The sequence below is a fragment of the Syngnathus typhle genome, linkage group LG21 (assembly GCF_033458585.1).
Source record: "Syngnathus typhle isolate RoL2023-S1 ecotype Sweden linkage group LG21, RoL_Styp_1.0, whole genome shotgun sequence".
Taxonomy (NCBI): Eukaryota; Metazoa; Chordata; class Actinopteri; order Syngnathiformes; family Syngnathidae; genus Syngnathus; species Syngnathus typhle.
This window is the reverse complement of record NC_083758.1, coordinates 4,639,188-4,657,926: the sequence shown is the minus strand read 5'-3', so window position 1 is coordinate 4,657,926 and position 18,739 is coordinate 4,639,188.

The window sequence follows — 18,739 nt, the reverse complement described above, 5'->3', positions numbered from 1 at the left end:
CATCCATCCATCCATCCATCCATCCATCCATCCATCCATCCATCCATCCATCCATCCATCCATCCATCCATCCATCCATCCATCCATCCATCCATCCATCCATCCATCTATCTATCTATCTATCTATCTATCTATCTATCTATCTATCTATCTATCTATCTATCTATCTATCTATCCATCTATCCATCTATCCATCTATCCATCTATCCATCTATCCATCTATCTATCTATCTATCTATCTATCTATCTATCTATCTATCTATCTATCTATCTATCTATCTATCTATCTATCTATCTATCTATCTATCTATCTATCTATCCATCCATCCATCCATCCATAAAAATGTTTTAAGAGCCAAGTGTTTTGGACTTGGCAGCCCAAAATTACTCAAAAAACATTTGAATATCTTTGACACTTCAAAAAATGTTGTTGTTGTTGTTGTTGACCAGTGTCTGTCTACATGTGTTGCTCCACCATGTGGGTTCAAATATCCAAACTTGCTAGCTTAAGCTGCTATGTGTTAATTTTCAAAGTTTCAAGGAACTATTGAATCGGTATGCTAAAGAGCCTCGATGTTTGTTTGAACATTTTCTTTGTGATCAAATAAACATCGGCACCAAATGCACATTTGAAGTGTTACTCGTTCACTTTTTTTAAAATCCATTACGCCACCTTTAATTATGATTGACCTTTAAATGTTTAAAAAAAAAAAAAGCACAGTTTTATTCACTGCCACTGTTTGTAACACTCAAGCCTTTTTAGTGCTTTTCTTTCTTTCTCAATTTTTCTATTCAGCGCCATAAACGATGCTGCAACCTTCATTTTAAGCGATTCGTCTCTCGGAAAAAGGCAGCCTTAAAAGCCGCCGTAAAAAACTAAAATAAAATAATTGCTCTGACAAAGGTTTTCCACTCCCCTAATTATACATTGGCACATTCTGAGCTTTTTGCTATTGTCACAGACATCGTTCTGACGCCATTGAGACATTTAGCGGCGCGCTTCCACTTGAAGGATTACAACTGGAAACCCGCCGCAATCATTGTGCTAATCAAAACCATGCAGTAATCACAGCCGCCGCCGCGGGAAAGTGAGAAAGATTCAATCAGACCTAATTTAAAACTCTGAATGCATTTGTTTGCGGGGCGAGTCATAATTATTGGTTTCATTCGCAGTGAGCAAACCTCATCAAGCGCTTTTATCGTTTCGGGGGGTGGTGGTGGTGGTAGTGGGGGGGGGGGGGAGAAGATTAAAGATTAAAGATTAAAGTCCCAATGATCGTCACACACACACCTGGGTGTGGTGAAATTTGTCCTCTGCATTTAACCCATCCCCGTGTGATTTTAATCCATCCCCTGGGGGAGAGGGGAGCAGTGAGCAGCAGCGGTGCCGCGCTCGGGAATCAGTTGGTGATCTAACCCCCCAATTCCAACCCTTAATGCTGAGTGCCAAGCAGGGAGGCAATGGGTCCCATTTTTATAGTCTTTGGTATGACCCGGCCGGGGTTTGAACCCACAACCTTCCAGTCTCAGGGCGGACACTCTTCCACTAGGCCACTGAGCTGGTCGAGACTGGTCGAACATCTTTACCGCTCAGCGCGCCCGCCGTGTTTTCTCTTGGTGTGGTCCTGCATTTATTGGGGCTCCCTGCGGATTACTTCAAGGACCCCCCTCAGATCATTAGGCTCTCTGGCGGCTGGGTTTTCACCCCTCGCACCTGTGAACCCTCCTTATGAATTCTTTCCTCGCACCCTTCCAACAAGCTAATCAGTCATGCTGTTTGAAACAGACTCGTCTCAGTCTTGTTTTTTTAGGGGTGAATTTTGGGACAGCCTGATAGAAGAACATGAATTCAATATGTGGTTTAGCAATTAAAACAATAAAGGGAATTATATGATGAACTCAAATCAGCAGTTTGGCAGATGGTGAACAAATCTTCCTCAAAAAATATTTATTGCCACTCCAAGTTTATTGTCAAACTAAAAATATAACGCAGGCAATTACATGTGTGTTTAAAACAAACCACATAGCTTTAGCTTTATGCTAACAAACAATAATAAAAAAATAATAATAACAATATAATATACCGTTTTTTCCATGTATAATGCGCAAAATTTAACTAATTTATTGTCCTAAAATCTGGGGTGCGCATTATACATGGGTCCAAAAAATATATATATCTTCAAACACGCTCCATACGAACACAATGCTCTTGTATCAGACGCTTGCTCGATCACCTGCTCGTTTGCTGTCACAATGTACCCTACACAAATCCGAAACATTTCTTCGCTATCAAGTTTGCTAGCGCATGGCCAGTGATACTGACCGGCAGAATAACATCCGGTTGTTCCCAAAGATGATCTTTTTTCTGAAATAATTTTACCTTTACATACTTAAGTAGGAGTAAAAATTTGGGTGCGTATTATACATGGGTACAGGCTTTTCTCCAGCCATTTTTAGGGTGCGTATTATACATGGGGGCGCATTATACATGGTAAAAAACGGTAATAAAAAAAAAACTAATATTCAAACACAAACAGTAGAATAAAACGTGCCTATTTATCTTCTGCAAAGAATGACTGACCATCTCGTGCTACACTGCCCCCATGTGGCCAGGTTGTGCACACCAAAAGCAGCAGCACAATGCCTATTAAACTGAAACAAAAATAGGGAATTAAATGTCAGAAGTGTATGTGTTTTGTACCTGCGGCTAAAAAGCAAAGCGTGGAGAGTCTCTGTCATGGAACTACTCAAGTTTAGTTCTTGAACATCAGCCGGTTTTCTCTTCCAAGGAGTTGGTTCTACTGCACGTGTGAGGGTCAATAGCTTGAGTATGCGCCAGGCGGTAAAACTTCCAGCATCTAACTCCGATTGCGAGTTCGCTGCAGTTCGAGTGTGCAGATTAGATTTCATTAGGATCATCAGGCATCTGGAAGGGGAAGATGACAAACTCTTAGGACTGTTTTTTTAAAGGGGGGGGCTGTCAGGTGTCTCCTTACAACCCCCCCCCCCCCGTCTATTTTTTTGTCTTCTTCTCAGAGTCACATCCGATAATGTAGCAGGGTAGATGATAATGAGCAGGGTGACAAATAGAGAGAAGTTTGAAGGATGGCTGAGTGGACAGACGTGTGACCTGGAGAGGAGAAATTGGATTTGGCTCCTGTCTCTTGGCACTTGGCAGAAGGGTGGCGACAAGCTCGGTAAACTACCTCCTCACATACACACGCATACACATATGGCCACCTCCCCTCCATGCCATTTCCATTTCATTTCCACAAAGCATGAAATTAAAGCTATTTATAACCGGCTTGATAATTACATTATACTTATTCCATCACGATTAGGTTTCTGGTTTTTATGATACAATGTCACAGTTTTAATTAAAGCGTCTCTGCTTCACTTCATTCGCCCTCTCACAACTTAGCTTAGCTCGGACCACCTGATGACACACTTTTACCACCGGCAGCTGATTGACAGCCGCCGAACCAGCCGCGATTACACTTGTAATCGGTGTAATTTGACGTCCGCATACTGCCATTTGATTGCGGGGGCCAGGCGAGGCCTTAAGGCTCGGCGTGTGATGAAGTTTGTCGTAGCATGTCACCTTTAGGATGTCTCACTTTAACGGCTAATTACATTACCCGAGCCGCACTGGTTGAAAGTGCTGGATGTCACCTTGGAGGAAGGGATGATGGAATAATGGAGTCCCCGAGGGTGGAGTAAAAACAAGATCTCACTTCAGAGGGAATGATGCAGGGGACACTTGGACATTTTTCAACATTGAAAATAAAAGCTGGAAAAGCTAGTTTAAAATTTCTATATATTTACCGTATTTTCCGGACTATAAGGCGCACTGGACTATAAGGCGCACCTTCAATGAATGGCCCATTTTGAAACTTTGTCCTTATATAAGGCGGACCATTAATGCATCATGTCAGATTTTTGATCCAAGTCAAATCATTCTCCATTTTATTGTTTTTTATTTCCACTTCAGATGCAACAAATTACTTTATAATCACAAAATAATGATCCATAGTCTTTTTGATTCATGATGCATAGTCTTCAGCGGGCCACTTATGATTGATTTCATGACACAATGCTTCGGGCCAGTTTAAATTTAGGAATTTGGTCCATATATAAGGGGCACCGGATTATAAGGCGCATTGTTGGCTTTTGAGGAAAAGTTTAGGTTTTTAGGTGCGCCTTATAGTCCGGAAAATACAGTACGTAAAGAATGGCGATAAGGATTACAGTCATAAAACACCATTATGTATTATCATTGTTATCATTATGTAACATTTTAATTACATATCATAAAATATCAGTTTTAAAACTGCAAAATGTTATATTTTTTTTCAGGCCGCCAAAAAATGGCTGGCGAGCCACAATTGGCCCCTGCACCATATTTTGCCCCGAACCATACTTTCACTGAGACCAAGTCTAAAATTGAAAAAAAAATTATTGAAGAAGATGCAACAATAACTCGGCTCTAAATAAAAAACTTTTCTTGATTAAGGTGTGCACTCCTGTCTCGAGGAATTTTGATGATCTTGATTCCGATCTCTGTTTGTGCACGGCTCCTTCCTTCTTTTCAACACGTCCACTTTGTGTTAAGGCGTCACGTCTTGGCTGGAGGGCTGCTGGTAAAAAATAAAACAAACAAACAAAAAAAAAAGAGCCCGAGGAATGCTTCGCCGATGGCGTTGGCTCAAGGCGCGAGACCACCCCGGATGCTCATTCATGTTTCATTGTGAAGTGTAAATGTGTCCCACTCGAGTGAATTTTGGAAAATAGTGCACACCAGTAATTAATACCTTGTGGATATTCGCCCTGCCCGTCCCCCTTATTTTATTTTTTATTTTTTTCCCCGCTGTTGATTGACTAAATCATGCAAAACACTCCTAATTATAAGACTCCCCACAGGATGATTTGTGTCTCGGAGCCGACTGCAAATGTCATGCATGAGTGTTTGCTGCGCCAGCATTGACTGTGCCGGAGACAGATGGGATTGAACTTTGTATGCAGCTCCTCATCCAAATGAGCCGCCTGCCGGGCCACCTAAAATGTTGTCGGGAGACATTTATCACCGCGCTGATATTGGCCTTTCAATAAAACTCATGTAATGGCCAGTTAGTGTGCTCCCCCCCTTTTTCCTGTAATTGATATAATAGAGAATATGATTTGACTTCAATGCCGAAGTGTCGCTCTGTCACTTTTATTATTGTTGTCAATGGATCGCTTTGGTTATTTTTTCGGAGGCTACTGCTTGTTCCAGTGAACGATTAAATGCAGCCATCAAAATAAGATAAAAATACGAAAAACAAATGCATAAAAATACTGTTGTCAAGCCGGTGTCCAAACTATGGCCAAGGGGGACATTTGTGGCCCGCCGTCCAATATTTGGCGGCCCTTTCCAATACTAATGTCCGGACGATATCAAATATTTTACATTTTAAAAGTCACAGGAAAAAGTATGATGAGAAAAATCAAATTGAGGAAAATGACATAATCACTGCACAAGTGGGGTTCAGTTGTTTTTAACTTTTACACTCAATTTGCAACTCGAGTTGATGTCGAAACCACCATTTGACAACTAAATATTTTTAATACGGCATATAATAAGGTACATTTCGGTATCTTTGGCAAATGAGCTTGACTCGCTGTTATTTAAACAGCACTGACGCCGCTTTGATCTAATTCTGAGTTCACTTGCACCAAATTAAACATCAAATCATTAACATAGACTATTTGTTGTCTTTGTTATCGTTTGCTTTTCGCTACGTGCGTATTATATGCAAATAAGTGGCATAAATTATGAGTGGAAACACCAAACAATAAATAAATGTAGATTAGAAGGATTTGTGGAGTTTGAGTTTCCGCACCATAAATAACGTAGCATAGATATTTTCAAGTGTAAACATGCTGGATACAAATTAACTATTAGCGATAGTCGAAAAATATTTCGGAAACATCCGGCAATTGCTCGGAATTCGGATCGCAAATTCGATTAATCGATTATCAAAAACTAATCGATCGCAAATTACCGATTATGTCCCACCCCATTTCCGCCCTGATACTCGGGTGGAAGTTTATTATTGTTTGCTTTAAAAATATGCCGCTCACATCTTTCACTGAGCAGGGAGCAAACTGAAGAGTAAATGTAAAGTGTAAATAGTACACATGGCCTTTAAAAATCAATGTTAAGGTGAGAGTGCTGGCGCTCCTTAAGGCCAGGACAGTAAAGGTTGCGCACCTCTCGGTTGGCAGGGCGCTGATGGTTCTGACAGTCCCTCAAAGCACCGCTCCCCCAGTGGCGAAGCAAAACACCACCAAAGGTTTTCGCAAAGCGCTACGTCTGACCTTTTCCCGTCCACTCGTTACGTGGGTGCGTTTGTGTGTATTCGTGCGAATTGATGACGTTGATTGTTGGCCGCGGGGTCACGAGTACAAGTTTTAAGAGTCAGTGTCGCTCCGAGGTGAGGCTTTGTTGCCGATGTTTTATTGTGTTGACACTGGGGGGTTAATTATCAACAACAGTTGCCTGACCTTCTCGCACGTCTCAAAAATGAAATGTTGGGGCGTTTGCAAAAACAACCTCGACGGGAGCGCAGTCCGTAAATCATGTCTCATTGCCGGCAGCTGCTATGCAACAAACTTTTTGCGCCGGGATTGTTTTTGAACTTCCAGTTTCAAGGTGGCTGAAGGCAAGGCTAGCAAACCCCAACCTTGACTTCATCAGATCACAACACATTTTTCCCACATGTGAAGATTTTCTGATGAAACCAAGGTTGTAAAAAAATGAACGGTTCGGGGAGGCCAGGGAAATTGGAAATTGGGGGAATCTTCTAAAGAATATGGTATTTTTAAATGGTTCTTTTGTTTTTGTAGAGTTTGACTCTAGATTAAAGTGACAAAAAACATACCGGACATTTAGGTATAGTACCATATTTTCCGGACTATAAGGCGTACCTTCAATGAATGGCCCATTTTAAAACTTTGTCCTTATATAAGGTGCACCATTAATGCATCATGTCAGATTTTTAATCCAAATCAAATCATTCTCCATTTTATCCTTTTTATTTCAACTTCTTATGCAACAAATTACTTAATAATCACAAAATAACGATCCATAGTCTTTTGGATTCATGATTCGTAGTCTTCAACGGGCCACTTGTGATTGATTTCATGACACAATGCTTCGGGCCAGTTTAAATTTGAGAATTTGGTCCATATATAAGGCGCACCGGACTATAAGGCGGCTTTTGAGAAAATTTTAGGTTTTTAGGTGCGCCTTATAATCCGGGAAATACATAACTCTCAAAATTGAAGAGAAAGTCTCTAAAACTTTGAAAAAGTCTAACCATTTGAAGATAAGTGATTAAGAAATAGACAAATGACACAAGGAGTTTCTGTTTCAAGCTCTCATAAAAATCTGACCACAGCCTCAAAGTGCCATATGAGACAATCCGTGTTCAAACGTTCTCAGTTTTCCCAGCGCTCCAGAAATCCAAATCCAGCTATGGATTTAGTGTTTACTGAAATGAGACTCTTACAAGATATTAGAATATATGAGCAGACCCTTTGTCATTTTAAGGATTCCCACAAGGGGAGGTGGTCAATAGGTAGTCATTGTCCGGAGCTATACATTGAGAACATGCGATATTGACTCTGCCGGAAGAACTGTGGAGACATGAATATAATGAGAAATCAAAGCGCTCTGAGGCATTTATCGTCTTTGACACGGAGTTCAGCATAATCCTAAAATCAATAATTCCGAAGGATTGACTTTTACTCTCTAATGATACAGCTTTGACCACACCGGATTCCAATTGTTTAAATATTTATTGCATTGTCGAATAACTGTCTTTGTTCAGACCTAGTCGCACATCCGCAGCTATGGAGAATTTGTCTTCAATTAACTTAATCTGCATGCTTTTTTTTTCCTGCAACATTTGATACAGTGTGCAAAACAAAAGTGACAATTTGATCATGATCCCCCGATCAATCCACCAAACTGTCTGTGGTTTGAGCAATTCATTGTCTCTGTTGTGGCGATAAAATTAAATCAAATCCAATTAGCCTGATGCTAACATATAGTGCAATTCCCAATAGACTGGCTATCAGAAATTAGCATAGATGTTGTTGTTTTATTCCCTCTGCAGTACCACTCCTATTACGACGCTAACACACAATAGCTAGGCTAACGATACAAAAAGACTATAATAAGATAATTATAATAATTATAAAATGAATTGAATTCAAGTCAGGGTTTACCAATAAAAAAAAGTCCAATTGGAGGACAGACTAAAGGTCACAAGGCCATCAGGGTACGTTCATAGAGCAGCTCGTATTGATAGTATGGGGAATATGATCACCTTTAGTCTGTTCATTTAGGCAATAGAAGGAGGGTCAATACAGGGATGCAGAGGGTTGTGTAAGGGATCCTGACATCTCTTAGCGTCTCCCCTCTGTATCCCCCATGCAGTCTGCCGCTCTAATCGGTGAGGCAGCGACAGCCATCCTGTCTTACTGCCGCTTTGGCTGCCACTCCAGCGCCTATCGACGGGTGTTCAGGGCGGCCGAGCCAGCACTTCTTCTCCAAGCGCTGGAGTCAAGCCGTCTGTCCGTTTTCTTAGTCCAAAAAAGACGAGGGGTTCGATAACCAAAAATGGATCGGGTACAGACGTTGTCAGACACAGAAATTATCAACCCCAAGTCTCTTGAGAATATCGAACCAGCTAATTTTGTAGAGGGTACTTATTGAAATGTTTTTATTTGATAAACTGTATTTTTTATTTTATATTTATATTTATATTTATATTTATATTTATATTTATATTTATATTTATATTTATATTTATATTTATATTTATATTTATATTTATATTTATATTTATATTTATATTTATATTTATTGTACAGCCTTGATTGTGACCATGTCTGTATCTCAAAGCATCTTTCTCTATTGGAATCAATACAAATGCCATGATCCGTTCCAGCGCACTCAAAATTGTAAATTATTATAGTAAGAAAAAAAAGCATCGTATAGTATTGGAAAGCAGTATAATGCATAAATAAATATGTTCTAGACAAAGATTTTGATGAAACACAGAAGGTAAATACTAACGATGCAATAATAGTCGTCATATTTTTTCTTATACAAAAAACATCCTGTCCAGTCAACAAGAAATGATTAATTTGTGGTAACCAGGCTTGAAATCATTACCATCACAACTCTGCAGGTGCCACGGAAACTGGACTATTGTCACACCCTTTTTGCACACACTCACACATCCGCCCTCACTTTAAACATGACTGCACTAAAGCTGAGGTAATGAGTCCCAATTTGACTCAATTAGGCACTGTTTGTGTTGATGGTTATTGAGTGTGTGAGCGTGCACGAGTCAGCGTGCGTGTCGTCGGTCTCGCTTGGCCGTCCCTCAGGGACTCCCCCGAGGCCACAGTGTGGATAATTAGAGTTCATGCGAGAGGGTTAACCCACCTCTGTGGGCGCGGGAGAGCAAGACAGCTCGGCTGCTGCACCTTTAGCTTTTGATGTCTGGCCGGCTATCTACCTGAATGTCAACCAATTGGGACAGTGCAAGGACTTGACATTATGTCTGCGGGTTATCATTATGGGTGTCTTTTTTTTTTTCCTCACCTGATCGATCGGCTCTGGTTTGCCGTGGCGCTTGTGGGGCTAACTGTCACTGCTAGTTAGCGATTGACCAGTGGGTATCATTAACAACGAGAGCGCCGGCTCGGGGGAGCCTTTGTTGTGTGTAGCGAAGAAGCCGTGCCTTTCTCTTTTAGCCTCCTGGACTTAGTTGACCTTTCACTTAGGGAGCAGCTGGAGCCGAGAGATATTTAATTGAATGGAGTCTTCAGATGTATTTTGGAGAGCGAGAGACGAAGAGATACGGGCGAGCTCAAGTCTCAGCAAGACGCGGGGGGAGAGTTTGCTTGACCTTCAAAGCCTAATTGATAGGCTTTTCATAGGCCTTGTTTGAGATGTGCGTGGTCCCTGTTGTTCCGTAGACCCTTACAACTCTTGCGCAAAGTACAAAGTCAACCACAGGTAGGAAGCCCCCAGTGGCCCGCCGCAATCAATAGCAGCCGGCTCGGCTAACGAGAGGTTCAGTCACTCTCCGGCTTTCGCGGGCCCCATTAGCAGGCGGCGCCCGGCCTAATTCGGCAGCTCTGACTCATTAGAGCGGAGAAATACAGGGGGAATGGCAACGTTAGGAAATAGCCTGAAGAAGGACCGGGGCAAGCCCAAATTAGGAAGTAACACGGCGTGTCTACTGCAAGATTGCATCACTCGGTGGAGAACTACCTTGACTTTCAATTTAGACGTACTGTAATCCGTCTTCCATCGTTGAGGTTACGTTCCCGCGAAAGAAACCGTAAATATGCAATGGTACTGATCCGACTGTGTTTACAAACAAAGAATTGTATCAATAATAATCTGAATTTTCTCTTTCTGCGGGCGTAAAAAGCAAGATTAGATGGCGAAAGCAAGATGTACGATATGACGATACTTCCTGTTTTTGTTTTTCTTCTTTCAAATTTACATCGTCTCAAATTAGTGTGACGCCATCTAGTGGTTGGCATTCGAAGCACTACTAATAGAAACGAGTTAGACTAAAATATTTTTTAATGCATAAAAGAATCAAATTAATGAATTGGACTTAAGCATTTCCATTTATTCTCAGAGCTTTGCCAAAATATTTGTTTTTTTTACCTGTGACTTTTGGTGACAAACAAATGCAAATAAACAGAAAAACACTTTCTCTCAGCGGACGGAACAAACTCATGTCAAAGCAAAAGCCACTTTCCAGCGCTCCATTCTCTGTCTCTACTTCCCGGTCTCTCTTTTCGCCGTTTATTTTCCCTCACTCAACTGTGAAAAAACATCAGGACAAACAACACGAGAATACGCAAGGGATGAACGGAAATGTAATTTCCTTCACGGCACCAAACTGCGTCGTTTAAGAAAAAAAAATGGTGAAAAGGGTGACGGGGGGAGATTCAGACACAGGCCTTATTGTCTTTGAAAAGTAATTTAATTAGAGCTTTACACACACACACAACACACACACACACACAGGAGCCAAGAGGGACACAACTTTCCAGCTTTGGACGTGCAGCAGATTTCCAAAGGATCATGTACAGAGATCAACCGATAAGAAGCTAATTTTGTGTACTTATGGGAGCAAACGATCTCCGAGCTCCCCGCCTCCCCCGGAATTCCTCCAGCCGGGAGGATGAAAGCGGCGAGCGGAACCCAGATCTGAGGCTGTTTCGGCCATTAATACTGATCTCCAAAATTAAAGATTTATACCACTTGATAGAGCTCCCTCGCAACGACACGCACACAAGCGCTAATGTCGAAAGACGGGGAGGGCTGGCTTTCCCCTTGAAGGCTCTCTTTAAAGTGTTTGAATGGGAACGAGGGTTTGGTGGGAAAAACACAATCATGAAGAACCACTTTTCGGCTAATTGGAATCTCTTGAATGCGTTAACAGTGAATGATGTTTAATTTGGGGGAAACGAGTGATCTTACCAACGTTGATGGGGAATTAAAAGGAGACGGGCAGAACTCAGTCAGCCCCTAAAAAAAAAAAACACTTCATTGTCTAGTTTAGTGCTTTTCAAGCTATTTATACTGAGGACCATCTAAAAAAAAATAGGTAGCTCTTCAAGTATCAGCATATTAACATAAAGTAGCGGTTGGCCTAATTCCCAAGCCGGTTTAATTCCGAGTATGCGACGCCGTATTGTTTTTTTTCGAAAATGACTTTTCCGCATTTGTCATTTTGAAAGCCCGACCAGATGTTGAGCTACTAATGAACAGGTTTCTTCAATCAATGAGAAACTTTGAAAGACAAACGTTATTACCATCTGCCATTAAGAATCATTTGTGCCTTACCCAATGAGGTTTGACTCGTTTGGGGTCGGTCACATTATCTGTCTTATCCGTTTCCCTCCGAGCATATTGAGTCGTTCGAAAATCAAGTTCATTTTTTTTAAAACCTCATCCAAAGCATGCAGCTTCATGAGATGGAGAAGTTGATGGGTTCAAACGCAGAGCGAGTGAGATTTAGAGGCTAAGTAGTCACCTATGGCAAGTCTGACTCTGCTACTGCCAAATGCTGAAATTGGAAGGAATCACACTGAGCTTCTCCGTCTGCCAGAACACATTTATAATGTTAATTATGCACGATTTTTTTTTTCCCTTTTCTTTTTTTTCAAGACGGTTCATGAAATGTTTCCAGGGGAATTAAGGTTAAGTACATGGGAGCGTATCAAAAAATTCAATATGCTCTTCTTCCTTCACTATGTTCAGTAAAATTCCGTTTTTATGCGAAAAAGTAATACAGTGGAAATGGACGATAACACTCTATTGAATGCAGACCCTGTTGAACTGATGAAAAGAGTGAGTGACAACTATGGAATCCCAAAAGAATAATTAAACACCTCCAGTTTTGTGTATTTTTGATCCCTATATAGAAAATAATCACAATTCAGGATAAAATAACCAACTCAGTTATATTTATAGAGCACTTTAAACCCAACTGTAAAAAACTCAAACATATCAAAACAATTAAAAACACAAAATAAGGGGCTCTAAACTCGCGCTGTGTGGAACGCCAAGGAATAAAACTGTTTTAAAACCAGATGACGCAGCTGCTTTTCGATACTGCTAACAATTACTAAAGCAAACATAAGTTGTATCGCCATGAGTTTGGTCATTTTGTTATTATTTCCACTTTATGAACACACGCTGTTAACTTTGAGGCACTTGTCTGCCCGCAGATGGAGCAGCAGCGGAATTTCCTCTCACATGACCTAATTAGAGATCACACCATGACCGTAAGATGAATGGTTTATTCATTATCCAGAGGTACATTTAATGGGCCAAACTCATTTAAGCACTCATGATCAAACTTGGCAACGGCTCTTATTACCCAACTGTTTTGATCCTTTTGAAGGACACAAGTGTGAGTGGAGTGAAATCCAACAAAGTGGCAGAAATGGACTTTGATTAAACATTGAAAGATCGCCTTTCACTTAGAACACAGCCGTCTCTGTTCTGATTCTATGGGGTCCCTCGAGTCCCCTCGTAGTGTTGTCCAGTTGGAAACCTCTCCCAAGGGTGGACGTCACCTTTAGTTTTTTTTCCCCCGAATCTAATCACAGATTACTTCAAAAGGACATCAACAGAATTGATATTTATCTCTTTTTTTTTTTAGCATGGTGGCCGTTGGGTTCAGTGTTAAACTTTAGCTGAATCTAACTAAATGTATGAACGTCTCATATTGTATATATCGTGTAGGCTACACAACAAACTGATGAATAATTCGTTTTCAAAATAGAGACTAATAAAAACGGTTCAAATATTAAAAAAATTAAATAGTAAAATCAAATATTTCAAATTAAAAATTATTTAAAAAAAAAAAAAGAATGGTAATAAATATTGCTAACATTATCTCTATTTTTTAAAAGTGAAAATCAGAAATTTAGGAATTGCCACATGAATTCGATGCACAATTTGTCTTCGCGGGCCACCTAAAATGATGTGCCGGGCCGTATCTGGCCCCCAGGCTTTGACTTTGACACCTATGCTACAGACCAGTAGCAGTAGATGAGTGTTTAATTTATTTCAAGTCAGGCATTTGGAAAATAATTGGCTGAGTGATGTGGTTAGTAATTGTTAAATCACAGCCGTAAATTGAGACTCTGGTCTTTTGACCTAATTGATAATTGCACGGAAACCTCAAAACCTCCAGTTTAACACGAGCCATTAAAAAAAAAAAAAGTTCTATTCCGTATTATATGTGATGTAAGTCTGCTGTTCAGTTCCCCTTCAGACACCTTTTGTCTCCCACACAGTTTTAATGACTTGGCAAAGAAACTTTGTGGCTGCAAACAACAACTCTTCAAAATAATAAATCACAAGATTTCCGCTCACGATAATTGACATTTGACAACATCATTTGCATAATGATTCAAAACAGCCTCCAGGGAGATGTTTAAGAGGGGGGAAACATTATGGGTGCGCTAATTAGTCATCGCCAGTTCCCCAGCATTGTTGCCGCCGTTAGTCGTGGTGAACTAACTTGATCAGACAACCATAGCTTTATGACAGTAGTCATCACTATTCAATCATAATTATCGCTGCTTTTCCTGGGTGGCTGAAATTACCGGGTAATAATGTGCATGATAAAAGTTTGCGGTGAAGTTATATTCGGAATGTATGGCCTAATTATGCAGCATACCGACAAGCATGTTTCAAAGACGTCAATGACAACCCAATTAGAAGTTAACCGCACTTAGTCAATACAACAGATGGGAATCTTTGGATCGGGATTTGGCAATGCACGTCTTGGATTTTTGTATACCGTATTTTACGGACTATAATGCGCACCTAAATACCTAAAATTTTCTCAAAAGCCGACAGTGAGCCTTATAGTCCGGTGCGCCTTATATATGGACCTAATTCCTAAATTTAAACTGGCCCGAAGCATTGTGTCATGAAATCAATCATAAGTGGCCCGCTGAAGACTGTGAATCATGAATCGAAAAGACTATGGATCATTATTTTGTGATTATAAAGTAATTTGTTGCGTCTGAAGTTGTAATAAGAAAGATGAAATGGAGAATGATTTGATTTGGATTAAAAATCTGACATGATGCATTAATGGTCCGCCTTATAGTCTGGTGCGCCTTATTTGAATTGGGCCATTCATTGAAGGTGCGCCTTATAGTCCGGTGCGCCTTATAGTCCGGAAAATACGGTAGTCAACATTTTGCTTGTCTGGGAAAAATACAAAATAGTGCAAATGTTAGTTGAAGTTACAATAGTTTGATACCAACACAGTCACTCACCCTGCTCACAATTAAATCTCATTTGAAGCATTGTTGGAGCACATTTTAGATCACCGGCCTCATTCCAAACAATACGAGGGTACTCGTATTCGCGTATGGCATTTAGCTACAGGAGTCTCTTTGTTGGAGGCGAGTGGCGCCGATGAAAACATTCAACCTAATTGGCCCTGACATCTCTTTTTCACCTCATATTTGTGTTTATTGTTATTTTCTCTCAACCGGGAGCATCGGCGTCTTGATGCTTTGAGGGCCTCCATTATGGGTTTGTTTTGTTGGTTTGTATGCGTGTTGACTGGAGAGGTACTCGGAACACCCGGGAATCTTTATGTCAACAAAATGAAAAGGTTGAAATAAATAAAAGGGTTAAACTATTCATGGATGCTTTGATGAATGTTTTGAGGGGGTGGTCCTGTCCTATAGAAGTGACTACTGTATTTTCCGCACTACAAGGCGCACGTAAAAACCTGTGGGCCTTATAATCAGGTGTGGCTTATATATGGACCAATATTGAGCCACTACAACAGGCGTGTCCAAATATATAGACTCATATGTGGACAAAGTTTTAAAATGGGCCATTCATTGAAGGTGCGCTTATAATCCGGTGCGCCTTATAGTGCGGAAAATACAGGAATGCAGCTCTGCTTACCTTTTGGCTGACGTGGCAGAAAATAGTTGCCCCGCATATCTTCCAGGTCACGGAGAGAGAAATTTGATTTGGGGAATGTATTTCTTTCAATCCTGAATGGCTTTAGTTACCAATTTTATGAATCAGTATACAATCAATTGAGACCAAGTTTATTTTATGTTGACTGACCAGACAAGACCAGACTAGTAATTGTTATTTACCTGTTCCAGTAACCCATAACCTATATTACATTCCCCTCCTCTTGCTTTTCTATTTGTTATGATTGTGATTTTGTCTCCATTCCATATCTGATTGCCTCCTTCCTTCCCTATAATTTCACACTGAATATTGGAGCACCAATGTACCATTTGCGCCCCATTTGGTTCCTCCCCGTTGCTCCAAATGAGAAGAGAAATTATTTGAGGAACCTATTGAGAGAGACCTCCAAACATGAATGCGCTGGGCTATTTATACTTGAGCAAAATGTGAAGGCCAAGTTATTTGTTGGGGTTAAGGAAACATTACCATTGGAAAGAGCAACTGCCAGAGAAGCTGTGAAATAATTTCCTGTCAAGGGCATAAAACGCTTCTCAATTGAGGTAAACATTTCGAGTTTCAAAAGCAATTTATTTTCTAACAACTGCTGAAAGCAGACAACATATCTTATGTTCCCTTCCCTTGAATTTTCATTTTGTGCCCCCGTCCCCCCCCCCCCTCCCACCTCCTTCCTTTCTCACCTTCCCCCGTGTTTCACAAGTTAGCGGGGTCTGGAGAATGGCGGTGTTAAATTGCTTGGTTTCTGAGTGGATTTGGATTAGGGTCAATGCAATGAGTTATTTGGGGGGGAAATGCCTTCATGGCTTTCCACTGATTTTCCTTTCCTCGTTTTTCATATCAATAATGACTACGGGGAGAAGTGTTGTCTGGAATGGCGTGTTTATAACAACAGTCTCCTCTTGTGTCATTGGCCATCATATATGTGACCATACAGCCATTTATTTTATGACTAATTGGATTCTTATCACAGCATCCAGTGAATTGTTAGAACTCTCAGTGGGGAGCTCGGGTTCGCTCTCCGCATGACATAAAAACATGTATGTTGTTGAAGAAAAACAAGGCATGATTAGAAGAAAGAAAATCTGTCAGAAATCTGTTGGCAAATGACAAATAACCAGGGTCATTTGTAGCAAGTGACAAGTCACATTTATCTATATAACTTTTAATCGGGGAAATGTCTCAAGGGGCTTCACAGGCCCACAGATCACAAATAATAATAAAACATCTCACGGTCTAGACCAGGGGTGGGCAAACTACGGCCCGCGGGCCACATCCGGCCCACGGGACCGTTTAATCCGGCCCGCCAACCCTGAACAAATTGTATTATTAAACTTTTTTTTTTTTGGTCATTTTGCCTGCAATGACTGCGTTTTCCCAGTAGATGGCGCAGCGCTCGCCTGCGCATTTACTACCGGAAGCCGTGTCAGAAAGCTCGGTGCACACTCACAAGTGCGTGTACGTACTCAGTAGTACGGACTTGGCGCACTCTCGCTCTATTCGTATCAGTCCCGAATTTAGAGCGTGGGCTTTGACGACAGCATTCTTATAATTCGCGCGCTGAGCTTTCAGATGCAGTTTTGCGCTAAAGCCACCCACAAACCTTCCCCTGGAATCCTTCCATTAAAATGAGTGGCCCGAAAAAAAGAAGTGAGTGCCGAGTGTTTAAAAAAGAGTGGCCGATTTGGCTCGACGTACGCGACGTGACGTTCAGCCACATCAACATCAACCCGTCACAGATCAAGGTAAACGGACCAACACCTCGGATCTCGCCTAAGAATTGCCACAACAAATTTTACTCCAGACTATGACGCACTAGCAAAAAAGGGACACCAACAACACTGTTCCCACTGAAAATGAACGGGAAGCTCTCAAGTTTATTGTAAAAAAATGCATTTTGAATATGATTTGTACACATAGCAGGGATTGAAACTAGCGACCATTCTCATTTTCAAACAATGCAGGATGCTCAAGGACATTGATGCACCACCTATTTGCGACTAATCTTAACCTGTAAAGTTCTTAAGTGTTTCCCGTTTCCTCACCTCTGTTACCAGGTGTTTGCGAGTTAAAACTCTGCTCTGATTTTCAGATACCCCTCACCGTTGATTACTTTATTTGAGTGTATGCTTTCACCGATTCTTCAAGATGATATATTTGGTCAGAATGTTTGCCGTTTGATGTGATCCCATAAGATAAACATCTTTCATTAATCTGACCTGCAGGCACTGAAGTGATGGAGATTGTTATTCATAATAACAGTGTCGTATTTTATGAGAATCACTGATAGCAGTTTTTTAGTGAATTTTTTTTTTTTTTAATGCTGTTAATAAATGCATTTGTTTTCAAAAAACTTGTTTGGAATATCCATGCTTTACTACCTACTAAAGGCCAAGATCTTTTATGCAATGACCTTTACAGGTCGCTTATATGACTTCACACAACGCCTATACCATCTGCTCCTGGTCCGGCCCTCCGGTCCAAATTTAGAACCCAGTTCGGCCCGCGAGTCAAAAAGTTTGCCCACCCCTGGTCTAGACGCCCTGGTGTAGGAAAAACTCAGAAAGGCTATTCGAGCTTTTACGAGAATCACTCTGTATCTTCTGGGTCTGGCCTTGTCGTGGCGAGGGACCTTCCAATGATCCGGTGATCGTTACCATTCCGGGTAGGGTCACTCTTGGCCGGCCGGAGAAACCTTTATTGTTACGGAACCCATCATGGTCATGCATACCCTGACCAAAAAAATAAAAATCATCAGTCACCAGAAGATAATCACTCTCGATAAGCTCTGAAGAATAATTGTGATCATCTTTTTCATTCTCCCAAACCTCACACTCCGTTTGAGGTACATGGAACCCATCATGGTCATCCATACCCTGACCAAAAAATAAAAATCATCAGTCACCAGAAGATAATCACTCTAGATAATCTCTTTGAAGCATAATTGTAATCATCTTATTCATTGTCCCAAAACTCAAGGTACATCTCCCTCAAGCTATTCATATTTATGTTCGGATCTGTTTATTTTTCTTGGCGATGCTATACGGCTTGGATAGAGGTCAAATCTTTCCCCATTTCACCACCTCACAGTTGCTTTAAAATCCTACTTTAACACATTAGACTTCCCATTTCACCCGGATAATTGCACAATTATTCTGCTTCACTCCCCTA